The sequence below is a fragment of the Pongo abelii genome, chromosome 18 (genome assembly GCF_028885655.2).
Source record: "Pongo abelii isolate AG06213 chromosome 18, NHGRI_mPonAbe1-v2.0_pri, whole genome shotgun sequence".
NCBI classification, from domain to species: Eukaryota; Metazoa; Chordata; class Mammalia; order Primates; family Hominidae; genus Pongo; species Pongo abelii.
This window is the reverse complement of record NC_072003.2, coordinates 31137510-31159614: the sequence shown is the minus strand read 5'-3', so window position 1 is coordinate 31159614 and position 22105 is coordinate 31137510. Positions and strand designations below refer to the sequence as shown.

At 49.1% G+C, this 22105-nt stretch overlaps 1 protein-coding gene and 1 non-coding gene across 3 annotated transcripts in view; both read left to right on the top strand.

Moving 5' to 3' along the window:
* Positions 1–22105, top strand: part of GSG1L (GSG1 like) — a 272892-nt gene that overhangs the window by 49937 nt on the left and 200850 nt on the right. The gene's annotated exons all lie outside the window — the stretch shown is intronic.
* LOC112129513 (U6 spliceosomal RNA) lies at positions 15881–15987 on the top strand. The gene has a single exon (XR_002911904.1). It is a non-coding gene; the product is annotated as a U6 spliceosomal RNA (small nuclear RNA).

The following is a 22105-nucleotide window of genomic DNA, read 5'->3' as shown; positions in this document are numbered from 1 at the left end:
CCTGTCCCTTTCTCAGGCTGTAGATGAGTCAGGGTAAGGCTATGCTGCTGTAACAAAGAGATGCTGCAATATGGAGGCTTGAAGAACAGTTTCTCTCTTAGGTCATAGTCCTGGTTGGTGGGGCAGCTCTGCCCCTGACAGTCATTCCAGGAGCCAGGCTCCTTCCAAGTCCTTGCTCTGCATGCCCTAGGGCACCCTGATCATTGTCAGTGTGGCTGAAGTGAGCCACGTAGGAAGCCAGGAGATGCCTGATGTCTTCACCCTGACACGGACTGTCCATTCACAAGCCACTGGCAAGAGCTTTGCATGGCCGTGCCTCCTGCCTGGGAGGCCTGGGTGTCTGCAATGCCATGGAAGACGAGAAACCAGCTTTGGTGGACAATTGCTAGTGTTTGCTATTATACAAACCTTGATGCCTTAACGTGGTGCTTGGGGTCTCCATGCTGTGGGAGCTGAAATGCTGAGAGAGCAGGATCCAGGGCTGGTCCATCTTCACATCTTCCTTCATGTCCTGTGTGGCACCTGGCATGTGGTCGGTGCTTGGAAAATGCCAAGCCCATGTGTGGACATACAGTCACCAAATCAGAGGGTGGTGGACAACAGGGTCTAGTAACATTTCCCTGCCAAGCACTGTTCTGGGCCCTGAAGACCCAAAGCATAGTTGCTCCGCCCCCAAACATTACAGTCATGATCTCTTTGGGTTTCCGGAAGAGGAGATTCTCTTCCTGTGGCAGGGCCTTTGCACAGGCCATCTCTTCCTCCTGACACCCACCTCCCTCTGCTCACCAGCTCTCCTCACTTGCCTAGCTGGCTCCTACTGTATAACTCTTCATAAATGTTACCTCTCCCAGACTAGGTTGGATCTCTCCATTATCCACATGTGTATTATATTTTTCCCTCGTAAGTTTTTTTTTTTGAGTCAGAGTTTTGCTCTTGTTGCCCAGGCTGGAGTGCAATGGTGAAATCTCAGCTCACTGCAACCTCCACTTCCTGGGTTCAAGCGATCCTCCTGCCTTGGCCTCCCAAGTAACTGGGATTACAGGCAGATGCCACCACGCACAGCTAATTTTTTGTATATAGTAGAGACAAGGTTTCACCATGTTGGTCAGGCTGGTCTCGAACTCCTGACCTCAGGTGATCCACCTGCCTCGGCCTCCCAAAGTGATGGGATTACAGGTGTGAGCCACCGCACCTGGGCACTTGTAAGTTTTACAAATTGCATTGAAGTAACTTTTTTTTTTTTTTTTTTTGAGAGGTCTTGTTCTGTTGCCCAGGCTGGAGTACAGTGGCATGATCATAACTCACTGCAGCCTTGAACTCTTGGGCTCAAGTGATCCTCCCACCTCAGCTTCCTGAGTAGCTGGGACTACAGATGCATGCTGCCACCCTGGATAATTTTAATTTATTTTAAAATTTTTTTCATAGAGACACGGTCTTGCTGTGCAGCCGAGGCTGGCCTGGAACTCTTGGCCTTGAGTGATCCTTCCATCTTGGCTCCCCAAAGCACTGGGATTACAGGCATGAGCCACCATGCCCAGCCAGAAGTATCATTTTTTTTTTTTTTTTGTATAAAATTTCATTTCAAGTCAATCTGCACTCTAAGTTTGTAAGCTCTATGATGACAGGTACAGTTTTGTGTGTTCAGTGCCTAGCAGAATGCCTGGCCCAGTAGACTTTCTGTCTACACGTGTTAAATATTTAATCAATGTTGTCACCAGTTCACCACGGATGAGAAAATGGAGGCTCAGAGAGGTTGAGTGACTGGCCTAAGATCACACAGCAAGTGAGTTTCAGCATTGGGATTTTGGGCTGCCTCCAGAGCTGCTGCTTTCACAGGCTAATGCAATTAGAATACCACATGATGTGTGCCATAACAGGGTATTAATAGGATGTGTTTAAGGGGTGGTGGGAGGGCAGAGGGGGGCGTGACTGACTCAGCCTAGGGGAGGGGTGGCTGCCTGGAGGAAGCAGTGACCTTGGGGGCTCAGAAACCGTGGGGCGTTTGGAGCAGCTGTAGCGACTGTGTGGGAGTATGAAATTTGAGCCCAGAACAGAGCTGGTTGTGAAGCCCCTGCTTGGGGGTGTCAGGGAGTTTGGATTTAGTTGAGCTGAGGGGAACTCTCAGAGTTCGTAAGCAGGGGAGTGACATGATCCGATGGGTTCTGTTTAGAACGTCACCCTAGGTCAGGGTTGCAAGCTGACGGCTGCTGGCTGGCAGAGTTGGCTGGGCTCACTGGGAATCTGAAAATGGAATCTGTGGCCAACTGCATTAGTTAGGAGTTAAGTCCAACTGCTGAGCCAAATACCCAAAATTACAGCGGCTTAAGCGAAATAGAAGCTTTCTGTCCTCTGTCACATAAAAGTCTGAACGAATCAGGCATCTCAGCTCTACTTCAGGGGCCCAGAATCCCTCTAGACAGTTGCTCTGCCATCCCGAGGCATTGCCCTGGTCCACATGGTCCTCGATGGCCGTGAAGGACAGAAGGAGGAGGCAGGTGGGCATTGGGGCCAAAGAGCAGTCTCTCTCACTTCAAACTTGAAACATCAGGTGATTCCACCCAAAAACCAGGGTTCTGACTTCTCTTGGACGACAGGAAGGATCTAGCAGGACTGGGCCGCACATGGCCACGACTGACTCGATCTGGACCGTGTCTGCCTCTTTCAGATGGGCCCATGTGCTCCAGTTCATCACGGTCCTCACGCTCCCTTTTGCCCCTGACCGCCGAGGCAGTGTGTCCATTGCTCAATCCTCTTACACCAGCCCCTTTGCTCAGTTTCATGACTCTGTAGTCACCAAAGCATGTGAGCTCACAGCCCCCAACCCAGGGTGGAGGATGTCCTGCAGGTGGCTGGGCTGGGAGGCCCGCTCGGGCAGGGGCGGCCGTCATGAGGCAGGACTGGCAAGGACCAGGCCAGGCCCAGGCTCCTTGCTGAGAACATCCCTTCCTTTCTTCCTTCATCCTGGTGAACACAGTTCCAACAACTGCCTCTGCCTCTAAAACTCGTAGACTCTCCAGGGGAAACCTTGTTGGAAATCAGGGTGAAGTTCTTTTCTAAACAGCCATCTGGGCGTGTGTACAGGCTGCCTTTCATTCTCCTGGGAGCTCTTAGGGGCATCCGAGGAGTGCAGCCTGCCCGGCAGAGCCCCGACGACCTGTCAGAGCCCCTCCTCAGCTCTACCCTCAGGCTCCCAGGCCTGCTTGACCACCCTAGAAAAGGCTGAGGCTGGCACAGGGGAGACATCATGTGATGCGGGACGCTGATCAAACTTCCTGTCAGAGGCAGTTGCGGGCGGCAGCATTTGAATTTTGCAATCACCGTCCTGTGGGAGTTCTAGATGACACGCTCCCCACTCCTGCTGGGCACCAGTTGCCAAGGAATGATTTCCGGTGGAGGGATGTTTGGTGCCATCTTTATCTGTTATTCTTGACCCCTGGCCTCCATCACGGAGACTCCGTCAGGCAGGAGGAGGGATGGATGGCTTCTCCTGTCAGAGGCAGATGTGAATGAGTTTACTGGAGCTGGGGAGCAAAGAAGTTTGCTTCCAGTGGGTGCAGGTCTCATGGAGATTGAAGGTCCCTGCAGGCTGGAAATGGCCTTGTCATGGTGGCACCTCCAGATTGAACAGCACTTTTTCGTCTGCAAATAACTCTCCCGTATTAGTCCAATCCAATATTTTCTTTCTGACCTGCAGCAATCAGAGGGGGCCTCTGTGTCCCCCTTGGGGACTAGGTACCTTTTAGCAAAATCCCCCCACAGTGCATGCTGTCTCTACGGTCCGAGCCTTCCGCTAACCCTAACCTGCCTCTGCATTTGGGGTCTGGGTTTCTGGTGGTTGACTCCCTCCTGAATGGGGTTAGTGTCAAGATAAGATGCTGCCCCTTCTTGGGTTTCCATAGAGACAAATCCCTCTCAAAGAGCGTCTGAGGATTTTGCTGACTTTACTGAAGATCCGTGGGAGGTTCCATTGCACAGTGCAGGTGACACGGTGCATCTGGCATCCGCCTGGCCCCTCTTCCTTCTACCTGATTTCCCAAGGAGTTCCCGGTGTCTCTTCCTCATGCGTGCAAAGCTGCTTCCTTCTCCCCTGAAGCCTTTCCTGTTGGCAGCCGATATACAACCTTGCAAGCATGTGTATGCGTGTTTTGCGGGTGTGTGTGTGCATGAGGACATTGGGGCACTTGCCTTCTGCACTGAAGCTCTTGTCAAAACATTTTTCTCCACAAAGTCATTTCTGTCCTCAAGAGGAATTCTGGTGCCAGCAGCTAAGATAAGACAGTTTCTTCACTTGTTATGTGGCTAACAGCTGTGAAGTGGGCTGAAGCAGTGAAGTCATAATCCCCATTTTACAGACGAGGAAACTGAGACTCAGAGAGAGGCAGTGACTTCCTCAGGGTCACCCACTGTGGGACTCCGTTCTAGGCTTGCCGACCCAAGGCCGGTGCCCTTTCCACTGCATCCCTGCCTCATGGAAGCCTCTTTGCTGGAGTTTGGTCCTGAGTTTGCTTCCATGGTGAGCCTTGCCTGGTAGGGCCAGAGACTGGGGGTAATGACAAAGCACGCATTTACTCATTCACCAAATAGGTAATGAGCCTGTGCCCTGTGCTAGGCACCAGATACTCAGTAATCAGTGATGAGAGATACAGGGACCCTGCCCTCGTGGAACTGATGGTCCAGTGAGGAATCAGGTGAGCACACACACAAATGCATGTGTTCCCACAGGCAGGCTGAGTGTCACTGAGACAAATGCATCAGGGTCTGGGGTAACGGCATGCAGCGGGGGCAGGGGTGCTATTTTATAATGGGGGGTCAAGAAGGCCACTTTGAGGGCGCAAGCTCCAAAGGTATCTGGGGTGACAGGGCAAGCAGGTGCAATGTCTGAGCCTGGACAGTGTTTGGTGTGTGCAGGGAGCTGCGAGGAAGCCACAGGGTCTGGAGCACAATGATTGAGGGAGAAGGTCGGGGAAAGAGCAGGGAGGAGAACAGGCATCTCATATGGGGCATCTGCGCTCAGAACTGGGCAGTTAAAACAGTACTGATGTGGCCAAGCACCGTGGCTTACTCCTGTGATCCCAGCACTTTGGGAGGCCAAGGCGGGCGGATCACTTGAGGTCAGGAGTTCAAGACCAGATTGGCCAACATGATGAAAGCCTGTCTCTAATAAAAATACAAAAATTAGCCAGGCGTGGTGGCGGGTGACTGTAATCCCAGCTACTCTGGAGGCTGAGGCAGGAGAATTGCTTTAACCTGGGAGGCAGAGGTTGCAGTGGGCCGAAATCCCGCCACTGTACTCCAGCCTGGGTGACAAATCGAGACTCTGTCTCAAAACAAACAAACAAAAAAGTACTGACAACTGCACCCTACTTTCTGGACATTGCTTCTTTCTAAAAGCCCCTCGGGTAACTCAAATGTGCACCAAGGGCCGAGAGCCACTGGGCTAGGGCCCTGCCAGCCACCGTGAGGACTTGGGTTTCATTCTAAGTGTGATGAGAAGTCCTTGGCGGGCAGGGAGGGAGGTGATGCAATCCGATGTACTTTTCTAGAAGATCTCCCTGGTGGCTGGGTTGGAACAGACGGAAGGGAGTGAGAGGGGAGGCAGGGAGGCCATGAGGAGGCTGCTGCAATGGTCTAGACAAGGGGCAGCAGTGGCTGACAATGGAGGCAGCCTTGGCAAGGTGTCGTGCTGGACCCCTCTTAACTTCAGGAGGGATGGCACCAGGTTCAAGAGGCCAAGGAAGAGACCTGGAGCCAGCAAACTAAACATAGAGTTTTGCCAGGCGTGGTGGCTTATGCCTGTAATCCCAACACTTTGGGAGGCCGAGGCGGGTGGATCACCTGAGGTCAGGAATTCGAGACCAGCCTGGCCAACATGGTGAAACCCTGTCTCTACCAAAAATACAAAAATTAGCCGGGTGTGGTGGTGCACGCCTGTAGTCCCAGCTACTTGGGAGGCTGAGGCAGGAGAATCGCTTGAACCCGGAAGGCGGAGGTTGCAGTGAGCCGAGATCATGCCACTGCACTCCAGCCTGGGTGACAAGAGACTCAATCTCTAAAAAAACAAAAACAAACAAAAACCATACAGTTTATTTGGGGGAACTTACCACCTACAGGGTGCTCCAGTGGCGATGGGCTGGACAGAACAACAGCTTGTAAAATGCGTGCAGTTTCTATAGCACTTTCACTTAACACCCTTGCTCCGGCAATCCTCATTTCTTAAGTCAGGTGTGTCTGCCATACAGGGTATGCTTAAGTTGTTATTGCTGTCAATTGCATCTGTCATACACCAGGGTCCTCAGATTACCACAAACTCAGTGGCTTAAAACAACACAAATTTAGGCTAGGCGCAGTGGCTCAAGCCTGTCATCCCAGCACTTTGGGAGGCTGAGGCGGATGGATTACTTGAGCCCAGGAGTTTGAGACCAGCCTGGGTAACATAGGAGGACCCCCATCTCTACAGATAATTTAAAAAAATTAGCTGGGTGTGGTGGTGCACACCTGTGGTCCCAGATATTCAGGAGGTTGAGGTGGGAGGATCACCTGAGCCCAGGGGATTGAGGTGGCAGTGACCTGTGATGGCACCGCTGCACTCCAGCCTGGGTGGCAGAGCAAGACCCTGTCTCAAAACCAACCAACCAACCAACCAACCAACCAACCAACCAACCAACCACACACACATGCACATTTATTCTCCCACAGTTCTGGAGGACAGGAGTCTAAAATGAAGGCATCCACAGGGTTGCACTCCTGGGGGCTTCAGGGAGGAGGTTTCCTTGCCTTTTCCAGTCTCTAGATGCCGGTTATACTCCTTGTCTTGTATCTCCTGCATCTTCAAAGCCCATCACTCTAACCTTTCGTTTTGTATCATATCGTCTTTTTTTGATTCTCTGGCTTCTCTCTTATATGGACCCTGGTGATTACTTTGGACCCACCTGGATAATCCTGGCTAATCTCCCCAGCTCTCGATCCTTATTTTCATCACCCTTTTGCCATGTAAAGTAAGATATCACAGATTCCGAGGATTAGGACGTGGACCTTGTGGTGGGGGCATTACTCAGTCTCTGATAGTCAGGGTCCCCTCTGGAGTGGTGGAGGGGCCTATGGGTGGGGCCTGAGGCTCTCTTATCTCCTTGGGGGCTCTCAGTGTCTCCCTGACCAGGCACAGATACCCCCTGGCTTTTTTTTGTCTGCTTTTAGATGCTGTGCCAGCTGCAAAGGCCAGTGTGTGGGTCCCGCTCCTGTTCCCGAGGGCTCCTCCAGGTGGGCCGGCCTCTCCATGGTTGCTAGGGTGGCTCACTGCCCCTAGGGTACACTGGTGTCCACCTGGTCTCCCATCGGAGGGCTTGGTTGACCAGATCACCCACTCCCATTTGCCTGGCATTTTCAGAATGTATTAGTTTTCTGTGGGTGCTGTAATAAATGACCCCACAGACTTAGTGGCTTAAAACAGCATACATGTATTATCTTACAGTTCTGCAGGCCAGAATCCAGAACTCACCCACCTTCAGAGCCAGCAACAGCGGGCTGAATTTTTCTCACCTGGCTTCCCCCTCTCTTCCTGCAGGTGGGGAATGTTCTCTGCTATTATGGGCTCATGATGACATTGGGTCAACTTGGATAATGGATCATCTCCCCATTTCAGGGGCTACAACCTTAATTACACCTGCAGTCTCACCCACCTAAAATCAAGGTGACATGGGGCAGGCAGGGTGGTTCACGCCTGTAATCCCAGCACTTTGGGAGGCCGAGGTGGGCGGATCACTTGAGGCAAGGAGTTCGAGACCAGCCTGGCCAACATGTTGAAACCCCATCTCTACTAAAAATACAAAAATTAGCCAGGCATGATGGTGCGTGCCTGTAGTCACAGTCACTCGGGAGGCTGAGGCACAAGAATCTCTTGAACCCGGGAGGCAGAGGTTGCAGTGAGCCAAGATCACGCCTCTGCACTCTAGCCTGGGTGACAGAGAGAGACTCTGTCTTAAATACATAAATAAATAAATAAATAAAATACAATCAAGGTGTTGGCAGGCTGTGCCTTGTTCTGGAGGCTCTAGGGGTGAATGCATTTTTTGCTTATTCTGATTGTTGGCAGAATTCAGTTCCTCCAGATGGTAGGACAGAGGTCCCTGCTTTCTTGCTGGCTGTAAACGAAGGGCTGTTCTTGGCTTCTAGAGGTCACCCTGTTCCTTGGCTGGGGACCCCCCCGCCCCGTCTTCTCCATCTTCAGAGCCAGCAACAGTGGGCTGAATTTTTCTCACCTGGCTTCCCCCTCTCTTCCTGCAGCTGGAGAATGTTCTCTGCTATTATGGGCTCATGATGACATTGGGTCAACTTGGATAATGGATCATCTCCCCATTTCAGGGGCTACAACCTTAATTACACCTGCAAAATCCCTTGTGTTTTGTAAAGCAACATATTTACAGCTTCCAAAGATTAAAGCGTGGACGTTTTAGGGGGCTGTTATTCTGCCGAAATGCACCAAATAATAACAAAACAATGAAAATGTAATTAACACTTATTAAGCCTTTATTACCTGCTGGGCTCTATGCCTGGCTCCTCAGAATCACCTCTGAGGAAGGTACTATTATTATTCCTGTTTTAGGAATAGGAAACTGAGGCACTGAGGAAACTGAGGCACAGAGAGGTTAAGGAATGTGACAGGTTGAATTATGCCCCTCCCCCCACCATTCATACGTTGAACTCCTAACCCCAGTACCTCAGAATGTGACCTTATTTGGAGCGAACGTTTTTATAGACGTAATCAAGTTAAAATGAAGTCCTTTGGGTGAGCCCTAATCCAACATGGCGGATGTCCTCCTAAAATGGGGAAACGCAGAAATACAAACCCTTACAGGGAGAATGCCATGTGGACGGGAAGGTGGCATCTACAAGTCAGGGAGACAGGCCGGGCTGTAATCCCAGCACTTTGGGAGGCCGAGGAGGGCAGATCACTTGAGGTCAGGGGTTTGAGACCAGGCTGACCAACATGGTGAAACCCCTGTCTCTACTAAAAATACAAAATTAGCCGGGCATGGTGGTGCATGCCTGTAATCCCAGCTACTTGGGAGGCCGAGGCAGGAGAATCGCTTGAACCCAGGAGGTGGAGGTTGCGGTGAGCCGAGATCGCGCCATTGCACTCCAGCCTGGGCAACAAGAGCAAAACCCCGTCTCAGAAAAAAGGAGAGAGGCCGGAACAGATCCTTCCCCCACAGCCCTCAGAAGGAATCAGCCCTACCAACCTCTTAATTTTGGCCCTCCAGCCTCCAGAGCTGTGAGACAGAACTGTCTGGTGTTCAGGCCACCTATTTGTGGTGCTTTTTATGGCAGTCCTAGCGGACAAATAAGTGTAACTTGTCATTAGTTGTGGCAGCTGGGTTCGAGCCCAGGGAGTCCTCAGTCTGGCTCTCTGGCTGTTTTTGTTGTCACGTCAGTCTCCATCTCTCTCCATTTTGGTCTCTTTGTCTATGATTTACTCTGTTCTGATTTTTTTTTCTCTATCTTTTATTTGTTTATTTATTTTGAGACAGGGTCTTGCTCTGTTGCCCAGGTTGGAGTGCAGGGGTGCAATCATAGCTCACTGCAGCTTCCACCTCCTGGGTTTAAGCAAACTTCCTGCCTCAGCCTCCTGAGTAGTTGGGATTACAGGCACGCACCACCATGCTTGGTAAATTTTTGTGTTTTTTGTAGAGATGGGGTCTCATTCTGTTGCCATGGCTGGTCTCAAACTCATGACCTCAAGCAATCCTCCTGCCTTGGCCTCCCAAAGCCCTAGGATTATAAGTGTAAGCCACCCTGCCCGGCCTCCTTTTTTTTTTTCCCTCACTCACTCTCCCCTTCTCTCTCCCACTGCTTCTGGCTCTCTGGATTTCCGTCCTTCCCTCCTTCTGGCCCTCAGCTCCTACTGAGACAGGAACTCCCTCACCTCCTCCCTCTCAGCTCCCTCATCCCCCTCCAGCCACTGTTCCTCCCAGGACACCCCTTTGCAATTAAACTGTGGATAGACCAAGGCCCAGATGCCAGCATCCCTGGATGCCCACACCGGCTGTTCTTGGGGCCTTGGCGGCAAGCGAGCAGCCGGCACTGAGGAGAGTGGGCAGAGAGCTACCCTCTCTGAGAGCGGAGGCCTCTGAGCTGCAGGAGGAGCCAAGCTCAGCCCCCACTCACCACCCTGTGGGCTCTCTCCTGCCCGCTCCACCCTGCTGTGCACACAGGCGCCTCGGGCTGAGTGGCCGTCAGCCCAGCAGCCCCACCAGGCCTGGCTGGTGCGTGACACTCACAGTGGGCACCAGCAGCTGTGCCGCCCGTGTCGTCCTGCCTCACTGACTCTTCTTTTTCTGCTCCTGGTTCCTGGCTTCAAGCTTTTCAGAGCAGTCTTCCTGCCCTCTAGATCCCAGCCTCCATCTTTCTGGGTTCGACCTTTTCCCTTTGTTGCCCCTGCTTCTGGGGTCCCTGTTGCCCTGAGTGGGAAACTCCCCGCTCCCTAAGGTCCGAGGAACCCTGTGGTCTGGCCAGCCCTGGCCCCTGGTTGGGTTGGGGGTGGGGATTGAGATGGAGACAGGTTGGAGGAAATCAGGGAAGGCTGCCAGAGGGAATTCTGGGAAAGACTGGGGAACGGACACTTTGGAGAGACCTGTCCAGCCCAGTCCTTCTCCTCTGGGAGATTCCCCAACATCAGTCATGGCCATGCTGGCGGCCATTTTTTCCTGCAAGGCCATGATCTACCCGGCCATGCTGATTGGCCACTAGAGCTGGACATGTGACCTGAGCTGGGCCAATTGGCTCCTCTGTCCTGGGAGTTTGGAGAACTCTGGGAGGTGGGTTGGCCTCTGTAGGGCTGGTCACAGGAACAAGGGCTGGAGTGCTTGAGGGAGGCAGGCCTGTGTTCAGAGGAGCAGAGAGGGGCTGAGACAGCCAGAGAGAGGTTGCCCAGCTCCCATGGCTCCCGTCTCCTGCAGTCCCTGCTGCTGGGTTCAGCGAGATGCTCGTGTATCCTTCTGTGTTAACAAGCATCCATTCTCAAGCTCCTGTGAGTGGGTTCTGTCTTTTGCAGCCACCCAGCCTCCAGATAGCGCTTTTAAGAATGCAAATCAGATCACAGTGCTCGTCTGCTTGGTGCCCTCAGTGGCTTCCCAGAGCTGCAGCATTTCTCCTTAAGGCTGCCCCAGCACGAGGCTGAGCAATCCGGCCCAGGCCTCTCCCATTGCCCCAGGACTCGCTCACAACAGCCTCTTTGCTGTTTCTCCAGCACTCCAAGTTCATTCCTGCCCCAGGGCCTTTGGACTTGCTGTGCCTTTTGCCTGGGATGCTCTCCCCCTGGATCTTTTTTTTGTTTTTCTTTCTTTCTTTCTTTCTTTTCTGAGATGGAGTCTCGCTCTGTCACCCAGGCTGGAGTGCAGTGGCGCATCTCGGCTCACTGCAAGCTCCGCCTCCTGGGTTCACGCCATTCTCCTGCCTCAGCCTCCCGAGTAGCTGGGACTACAGGCGCCCGCCACCACTCCTGGCTAATTTTTTTTTTTTTGTATTTTTAGTAGAGACGGGGTTTCACCGTGTTAGCGAGGATGGTCTTGATCTCCTGACCTTCTGGTCCTGCCGCCTCGGCCTCCCAAAGTGCTGGGATTACAGGCGTGAGCAACTTACGCCTGGCCTCTTTTTTTCTTTTTAATTTGTTTTGAGACATGATCTTGCTCTGTCACAGGCTAGAGTGCAGTGGTACACTGCGAATACAGCTCACTCCAGCCCCTGGGCTCAAGCCATCCCCCTGCCTTAGCCTCCTGAGTAGTTGGGACTACAGGCATATGTCATCATGCTTGGCTAATTTTTAACATTTTTGTAGAGATGGGATCTTGCCATGTTGCCCAGGCTAGTCTTGAACTCCTGGGCTCAAGTGGTCCTCTCGTATTGGTCTCCCACAGTGCTGGGATTATAGGTGTGAGCCACAGTGTCTGGCCACCCCCTGGATCTTTACATGGCTAGCTTGTCGTCATCAGGTTTGAGCTGGAATGTTCTCTCTTGTAGAAAAGGCCCTGATCAGCCCATCAGAGAAGCCTCGCTCACCCTGTTATTCCATCACAGCATCCTGTTTTATTTTATTCAGAGCACATATCACCATCTGTTGTTTATTTATTTGTTGACTTGTTTACATCTGTTTCTCCTGCTGGAATGAAAACATCACGTCTTGCGCACCACTGAATCCTCAGTGCTTCCAACACAGCCTGGCGCGTAGTAGGTGCTTAATGAGTATTTATTGATTGAATGCAAAAATGAGGCAAGATGGCCCAGAGTTAGACTGCCAGGAGTTTGGCCAGGTTTGCTGGAAGAGAGTTAAAAGACCCATCTCATTCTCCCCACACAGGAACCCCATTCTTGCCTATACATAGGCTGCTCTGCCCTTGTAGATGATAGTTTGAAGGTTGCCAAGCAGCGGGTGGAGACCAGCCTGCCAGGCTGCAGGAAGTGGTGATTGTAGCAGAGGTGACTCAGTTCTGCTTGGGCCAACCTTGGGCCCCCTTCTGGGCTGATACATACTCTATCCACTGGGCCAGTGTCTGTTCTTTCTCTAGAGGGCCACAAAATGATCTTTCCAGGAGGAGCCCCGTTTGTCCTACAACCCTTCAGTAAGGGACTATGATTCACATCCCCCAAGATCGGAGGCTTTGACTTGGGAGAGGCCCTCTGGTCTAAAAACAAGCCCTGTTTTGGGTAAGCTGGTGGAGGAGACGATTTCACGTGTCGGTGAATTGCCTTTCATCTGCCTCTCTCTGATTTGTTTTTGAAAATTCATTGTATTTATTAGATATGCCATCACACAATGGTCCCTTGACATATTTCATGCTGTAAAGAGACAGCCCCTGCCATCAAGCTGTACGCTGTAGCTGACAACACCGTGTGTCTTGTGCACACTCACGCATACACTTCCACGTGGGCACACGCTGTTGTCAAGCACACAGACGTCACAGGCTGGTGGGAGTAGCCCTGGGGTTGAAAGACCCAGGCTGGCGTTGGCTCTACCTCTCCTCCCTTTCCTGGAAAAATGACGGCAATTCTGCACTATCTATGTGAATTGGGGAAGAGGCAGCATGGACAGATAAAGTCCAGGATCCCAGTCGCCTCCCTGGCCAAACAGAAATGGCTAACCAGCCAGTGGTTTTGAGGGATGGGAGTTCAGCAAACTTTTCCTTTCTTGTCTGCTGGTGGTGCTGCTAATGAGTAGAACGAAGCCCACAGAGAGAGGGGGAAGCAGAAAGCCTGAGCAATCCACTCCCTGAATAATCAGCCCTGAATAATTGAGAATTGACTTGTAATTGCAATTGTCTCAGTATGGAGATGCTGATGCTGGAAGATAAGGAACAGGCAAGAAGAATGGTGGGGTTTGGAAAGAGGGCGTTGACTCTGGATTGGTTCCTGGCAAAGCAACGGGGGGGTCAAGGGGAAATTTTTTATTACAATTTTAAACTACAAGGGCAAAGGGCTAACACTGTTGGGGGAAGGTTGTAGAAGGAGGAGAGGAGAGATGTATCCAGGAAGGAGCAGTATTTCTTTCCAGGCAGTAAACAACTGCCAAATAAACCCCAGAAATGACACTCTGAGAGTGTCTGTGGGAAGCTTAGAGAGCTGCTTGTCCGGCAAGAGGTATTGGTTTTGTTCAAGCTTCATCTGGTGCTCGCTTAAAAAAATAGATTTCATTTCCCCTCTTGCACCAGTCCGGAGGGGAAAATCAGCACGTAACATCTGCCTCATGTCATCGTTTAGATGCTCATGAATAAACGGATTCTGGCAGGACTAAGCAAATAGATAGTAAAATGCAAGACCCAGCCAACTCCTGATTAGCTCTTCGTGGATTATCTGCTGGGGATTGTCCAGAGGAAATGTCCCATCCCAGGGTGGAGTCCTTCTCGCCATGCAGCAAGATCCTAGGCTTCACTCTCTGAGGTGGCCTAACTTTTTATTTTTGCTATTATTATTTTTAGAATTATTTGGTAGAGACGAGGTCTCACTATGTTGCCCAGGCTGGTCTCAGAACTCTGGGCTCAAGCGATCCTTCCACTTTGGCCTCTCAAAGTGCTGGGATTATAGGCGTGAGCCACTGCGCCCTGCTGTGGCCTAACTTTTGAGCGCACAGAATGTCACATGTGAGCAAGTAATGGTTAAGGGCTGGGTCTATGCAGGCAGACAGATCTGAGGTTGAACTCGTCTCACACACAGTAGCTAAAAGGACTTGAGCCGTGTCTCCATTCCTCTGAACCTCTGTTTCTTCCACTGTATGATGAGGAAGATGATGATTGCAGCTGTGACTCTATGTTTATCAGTAGCCTTGAGTTCCTCTGCATGTCCCAGCATCCTTTGCACTTGGAATGGCCATGTGACTAGTCTGGCCAACGGGATATGAGTGGAAGTGGTGGGCTGAGGTGGACAAATATACTGTGTGTCCTCCCTCTACTTTCTCTCCCTCATCTGTGGTGCAGCTACACCATAAAAGGAGCCTGGATCCCTGATTCACTGCATGGATATGAGTCATTCAGGAGAAGCAGCTAAGAAAGAACCTTTAAGATTTTGAGGTGTTTGTAACAGCAGCTAGTATTAACTACCCAAACAAATACAGTAGTACTCCCTTGAGAGGTATTGTGAAGAATTAAGTTAGGGAGGCAGAGCTTATAAGAGCTTAGCTAAATGCCGGCATATAGAAAATGTTCAATAAATATTAGGTATGAGTATTAATTTATTTATGCAGCAAATGTTTATAGAGTTCCCATGATGGGCCAGGCATGTGGAATAACAACAGATGCATAAAATCATATTTTGGATTATGTATTAAATAGTGCACTCCATGGTAAAATAGAAAGGATTTGGTCATTCATTCCATCAGTGATTATTATTATCATTGTTGCGGCTCACTGCAACCCTTGAAGCCTCCCAGGTTCAAGTGATTCTGGCGCCTCAGCCTCCTGAGTAGCTGGCATTACAGGCATGCACCACCACACACAACTAATTTTTGTATTTTTAGTAAAGATGGGATTTCACCATGTTGGCCAGGCTGGTTTTGAACTCCTGCCCTCAAGTGATCTGCCCGCCTTGGCCTCCCAAAGTTCTGAGATTACAAGTGTGAGCCACTGCGCCTGACCCAATCATTGATTATTAAATATTAAACCCTATTATGCACCAGGCATTGTGATGAATGGTGGGAACGTGTGGTTGAATATGTCCGTTTTCACTCTTAAATTGCTTGTAGGCTACTGAGAGATGTACAAGTAAACATATAATTCAAATGCCAAGTGACACGTGTCATATAGAGGGACTTTTTTAAAGTGCTGGCTGTGTCATTAACTCTGTTTGGGGGAAATCAGAGAGGGCTTCATGGAGGAAGGGGCTTTTGAGTTCAGCCTTGAACATCTGAGTAGCATTTGGGCAGATGAGAAAGCATTTCAGGTGGAGGGACTGGTCCATAGTCATGAAGTCTTGGGTTTTTTTTTTTAAAATTATTTATTGATTTATTTTTTAGAAACAAGGTTTCACTCTGTTGCTCAGGCTGGAGGGCAGTGGCGTGATCACAGCTCACTGCAACCTTGAACTGGGCTCAAATGATCCTCCTGCCTCAGCCTCCCGAGTAGCTGGGACTAGAGGTTCATGCCACCATGCCCAGCTAATTTTTTAATTTTGTAAATTAAAGATATGGGGTCTTACTATGTTGCCCAGGCTGCCCTTGAGCTCCTGGCCTCAAGCAATCCTCCTGCCTCGACCTCCCAAAATGCTGGGATTACAGGCAGGAGCTACCGCGCCTGGTGAGGTCTTGTGTTTGATGAGATGTGACAAATGCTTTGGTAGCTGGGGATATAGGGTATCTGTGCTAGGTAGAATAATGTTGCCCACTCCGAAGATGTCCACATGAGTGCTTGCTCTGGTGGCACATACACTAAAATTGGAATGATACAGAGAAGATTAGCATGGCCTCTGTGCAAGGATAACACACACATTCATGAAGCATCCCGTATTTTTCCATTATTCAAAGTGAAGTAACTGTGGAATAGAAAACCAGATTCTGTATGTTCTTACTTGTAAATGGGAGCTAAGTTATGGGTATGCAAAGGCACATAGAGTAGTATGGTGGACGTGGAAGACTCAGAAGTGGGGAGGGGCCAGGCGCGGTGGCTCACACCTGTAATCCCAACATTGTGGGTGGCCGAGGTGGGTGGATTGCCTGAGGTCAGGAGTTCAAGACCAGCCAGGCCAACATGGTGAAACCCCATCTCTACTAAAAATACAAAAAGCTGGGAGTGGTGGCACATGCCTATAATCTCAGCTATTTGGGAGGCCGAGTCAGGAGAATTGCTTGAAGCTGGGAGGTGGAGGTTACAATGAGCCAAGATCATGCCACTGCACTCCAGCCTGGGTAGCAGAGTGAGACTCTATCTAAAAAAAAAAAAAAAAAAAAAAAAAAAAAAAAAAAAAAAAGTGGAGAGGGTGGGAGGGAGTGAGGGATGAAAAACTACATATTGGGTACGATGGACACTGCTTGGGTAATGGGGGTGCTAAAATCTGAGGCTTCACCACTACACAATTCATCTATGTAACCAAAAACAACTTGGACCCCTAAAGCACTGAAATAAAAAAATATAAATAATAACAATAAAAATAAATAAAATCAACAATAGAAAACAAGCAAAGATGTCCACGTCACAAACTTTGTAACCCAACCCGTGACTGTGTTAGCTTACGTGGTGCAAAGGGACTTTCTCAGATGTGATTACATTAAGGATTTTGAGATGGGAGGTTATCCTGGAGTATCCAAATGGGCCTGACTTCATTCCATGAGTCCTTAAAAGTGGAGAACCATGGTGGTGTGCGCCTGTAATCCCAGCTACTTGGGAGGCTGAGGCAGGAGAATTGCTTGAACCCAGGGGGCAGAGGTTGCAGTAAGCCGAGATCACACCACTGCACTCCAGCCTGGGTGACAGAGCGAAACTCTGTCTCAAAAAAAAAAAAAAAGAAAAAAAAGTGGAGAACACTTCCCAGCTGTAGGTAGAGGGAGAGGTGTGTCTGTGAAAGAAGGGAGATTTGACATGGCTGGTTTCGAACATTGGGAACCACGAGTCAAAGCATGTGGGCATCTAGGAGAAGGTGGAAGAGGCAAGGACATGATATCTTCCCTGGAGCCTCCTCTAGGGGATGTGGCTGGGCCTACACCTTGATTTTAGCCTAGTGAGAACCATGGTGGACTCCTGACCTATAGAATTGTAAGACAAGGCCAGGCGTGGTGGCTCATGCCTGGAATCCCAGTACTTTGGGAGGCGAGGTGGGTGGATCACCTGAAGTCAGAAGTTCGAGACCAGCCTGGCCAACATGGTGAAACCCTGTCTGTACTAAAAAATACAAAAATTGGCCGGGGGTGGTGGCACATGCCTGTAATTCCAGCGACTCAGGAGGCCGAGGCAGGAGAATTGATTGAGCCTGGGAGGCAGAGGCTACAGTGAGCCGAGATAGAGCCACTGCACAGAGTGAGACACTGTCTAAAAAAGAAAAAAGAAAAAGAAAAAGAAAAAGGAAAAGGAAAAAGATTTATAAGGTAAAGATTTTGCATTGTTTTAGCCATTATGTTTTGTTTGTGTTAATTCATTACAGCAGCAATGGAAAATGAATAGAGCATCTGATGGAGAATGTCAAGAGACCACACTAGACAAAAGGGCCAGGCAGAGTTGTGTAGACTTATTCTGGATGAGCAGTGGGTCTCAAACTTCAGTGAGATCCCCACTTTTCCATGTACTATTAATAGTCTGTATGAATATTAATTAAAATTATATTCTGAGAGAGAGAGAGTAGCCTTGTTCATTTTAATTGGCATGATCCTTCCATAAGTTGAATGTATGTTTCTTATTTAATTAATGGAAATTTAGGTTATTTCCAGTCCTTTGCCATTAAAATAAGGTTGCAATGAATGATCTTGACCTTGTGTAATTTTGCACACATGTAAGATGAGTTCCAAGAAATGGAATTGTTGGGTTATAAGAATATGCATCTTTAGGAGTCCACATTTTTCATAAGTGTTTGAGGGCACAATTCTGGTGAGAGCTAAAGGCAATTGGAGGTTCCTGAGCAGAATTCAGTTATGGGTTCTACAAGTATTCCTGTGGCTGATGGTGTGAAAGCAAGAAGTCCAGAGGAGAGGCTGAGGCAATGGACCCAGAGAGAAATGAGTGTGAGTGACAGAGAGAGAGAGAGGGCGCTGTTTAGGACTGGGTTGGTATGGCTGAGAGTAAGTTCGTTTTCTTGTGTGTGTTTTTACTTAAAGAAAAGTTGTTTTTTCTTTTTTTAGATATGGGGTCTCACTATGTTGCCGAGGCTGGTCTCAAACTCCTGGGCTCAAGCGGTCCTCCCATCTTGGCCTCCCACAGTGCTAGGATTACAGGTGTGAGCCACTGTGACTGGCTGTGTGTGTGTGTGCGTGTGTGTGTGTGTGTGTGTGTGTTTTAATCAGTACAGGAACTTCCTAAGACCTGAGAGGTCCTTCTTCAATGGCCCTGGGTTTGAGAGCCTACTGGAGCCAGGTGCGGTGGTGCACGCCTGTAATCCCAGCTACTTGGGAGGCTGAGGTGGGAGAATTGCTTGTGGCCAGGAGTTCAAGAGCCACTGGGACTGGTGTCCCTTACGACAAGTGAGGCCCACTTTGTGTTCATGTGTCAGGCCTGAATTCCACTCTCCATTCTCTTCTGCCTGGCCCTTGTAACCTTGGGGGAGATAATTATCTTTGTGGTTTTGCAGGGGAGGGGGATAGAAGTGTGTCCCTGCCGTCTTTAAACAAGATCTTTCTGATACTAGATTTCTTCTAAGAAATACGTGGTGACTACAGTTCTTCCTGCCTCTGACTTCCTGATTTTTGGTGCATATATGATTTTTACAGCATCGAGGTGTTCCAACTACAATATCTCCAGTTGTTTCATTTTGGTTATGTGTTTACATAGATTCTTTACCCACCGTGGGGTTTTATTATGATTTCTCCATTCTTGGGCTTATTGTGATTCTTCCTTGGTAAGCTGTATTTCAATGTCAGCTAGCTTTTTCAAGAATGGCTCATGGATACTATATTCTCCAAGGGCGTTCGTGTCTGAGAATGTCTGCCTGCTGCCTTTACACTTGAACGTGCAGTTCATCTTTTTGCAGCCTTGCTGGGATTATGTTCGTGAGTCTCCCCTGAGGAGAGCCCTGGGCCTGTTTCTCCCATTCTTCTCGAGGTTGGGTTGAGACCCAGTGCTGCTTGTGCTGCGTGGTGGTCCCCTGAACTTGGGGTTGCTGTAGGAAGATCACGAACAGAAAATAACACAATTTGGAGGGAGAAACTTTGGCTGCCAACTTCAGGGCAGCCGGCCAGAAGATTATCTCTCTTCCCTCGTATGTTTGGGATATTTGTAACTCTAAAAATATCCATGGCAGCTGTGTACAGCCGCACGGGCTGTGCACTGCACGATTCAGGGAATGTTGTTCCTGTAAACCACAATGTGAATGGTGCTCTGTTATGTGCAATGTGGTGGCCCTGTGACCTCTCAGCCTGGAGTGGGCCTAGAAGCAGAGAATTATTTTATCTCAGTGTTTCCAGACTTTGGCTATTTTCATATCACCTTTATTAATTTATTTCTAGTCACAGATTTATCTTCTACTATTTTTTTTTATTGACTCACAGTCTTCTTACAAAAATGAATGTAAAAGGGGAACTTTAGATCAAAATTGGGAGTGGAAAACCAGTAAAACTCACCAAAATAGAAGAAATATATATGTGCACGTGTGTGTGTGCATGTGTGCACATGTGAGCGTAAAAGAAAAATAATGCCATCAAACTCTAGCTGGATATTGTGGTCTTTTTTTCTTTTTGAAACAGGAAGTATTAGGAAGTATTATTAGCAAGAGTTAGAGCAATGTTAAAGACAGGCTTGCACAAAACTGACGTTTTCTTTTGGAAGTCATCTGAAGGGTTGGAAAGGAATTAGAGGGAGAATTGTTCCCTATGACACAATTCAGTGTAGTTTAATGCCACATTCCCCCACCATTCTGAACCCCCCCGAGGGACCTGAGAAAACACTGGCCCAGCCCCATCCTCCATGAGCTGCTTGAATATCTTGGCAACATCTCCCCTTGGTGGTTCAAGCCTTTCTCCTATCCTTATGTTACAGTCTCACCAATGCACCACAATGTAGCCATTGTAGCAGTCTCTCCTGAGGTATCACCTGGAGTTTTTTGTCTCACGACTAGGAAAATTAAGGAGCATGGACACAAAGGATGAGGTTGGAGCAAAAGTTTAACAAGCAAAAGAAGAAAGCTCTCCTGTGCAGAGTAGGGGCCTGGAAAAGGGTTGCCGTTTTTACAGTTGAATGCAAAGGCTTTTATAAGAAATGGATGAGGCCTGAGTGTCTCATTTGCATAAGGCATGAATTTCTGGTAGCTCCACCCTGTCCTCTTAGTGCACATGTGAACCCTTAGCTTGAGTTACTGCATATTACTTTGTTCCCCTTTCTCCACATGTGTCAAGGGACAGAATTTTCCATTGCGGACATGTCTGGGCAAGTCATCTGTGTAGCCTTTCTTATCTGTACGGCTGTGGGCATGTCTTAGGCAAGCCCCCATGTGCAAGTTTCCTTATCTGTGCTTGTAAGCTGTTCTTTTGCTTGAAAGAATTCAACTAAGGACCCACTCTAACTGCCTGCCTGACCAGCTTCTTCCTTTCTCCTCTCTCACTTACGCCATTGGAAAGTTTAATGCCATTGCATAGGGGCTTTTTTCGAGGCTGGGCCATTCTTTGATTATATTGGGCAGAGTCCCTCTCCTTGGGCCTGTTGAGCCTGGTTCTACTGTCTGGAGTGCAACAGACTAGATAAAATCCTTCCTACAAGTTACATTCCTCCAAATATGATTGAAAGTGGGGACTCTGGGCCAGGCGCGGTGGCTCTTGCCTGTAATCCCAGCACTTTGGGAGGCTGTGTTGGCAGATTACCTGAGCTTAGGAGTTCGAGGCCAGCCTGGGCAACATGGTGAAACTCTGTCTCTACTAAAAATACAAAAAATTAGCTGGGCATGGTGGTGCATGCCTGTAGTCCTAGCTACTTGGGAGGCTGAGGCATGAGAATCGCTTGAGCCCGGGAGGTGGAGGTTGCAGTGAGCCAAGATTGCACCACTGCACTCCAGCCTGGATGACAGAGCAAGACTCTGTCTTAACAACAACAAAAAAAAGCAAGTGGAAACTCTGGAGTTAGAGTGCTTGGGCCGGAATCCTGACTCAGGTACTAAACCTCACTGTACTTCTGTTTCTCCATTCAAAAATGGGCATAATAATAGTACCTCTTTCATGTAGTTATTATGAGAATTAGGCATATGGACATTTCAATAGCACCTGGCACATAGTAAGTTCTCAATAAACATTAGCTGTTATTATTTTCTGTAGGCAGGGACTGTGGAGACCTCATTCCCTCATACCTTCTTCTAGATTATAAGGTGGAGGACGTGGGTCCTAATTTCAGCTTAATATCTGACTCATGATGAGATCTCAAATCACCCAAGGCCCTCCCTGGGCCATGGTTTCTGTATCTGGAAACTGAGGGTGGTGGACTCCGTGATCCCTAAATTCCTGCTTCCATCTCTAGCAGAGCTGGATAATTGTATGTCAAGGGAGGACAGAAGAAGAAGCGTATTCTGCAATGAGCAGATCTATGCAAACCTATCTCCAAAGGCTGAGGGAGCCGAGAGGCCCAAGAATGAGTCTCACAAATCTGGCTTCTTTGAAAAAAAAAATTTAATAGGAACTTAGTAACAGAAGTGATATGTCTGGTGGCTGAGAGACAGTGGCTCCCCACACCCACCCTCCAGAAAATATTCTTTTTTTTTTTTTTGAGATGGAGTTTCACTCTTGTTGCCCAGGCTGGGGTGCAGTGGCACAATCTCAGCTCACTGTAACCTTGGCCTCCCAGGTTCAAGTGATTCTCCTGCCTCAGCCTCCCAAGTAACTGGGATTACAGACACACGCCACCACACCTGGCTAGTTTTTTGTATTTTTAGTAGAGACGAGGTTTCACCATGCTGGCCAGGGTGGTCTCAAACTGTCCTCAGGTGATCCACCTACTTCGGCCTCCCAAAG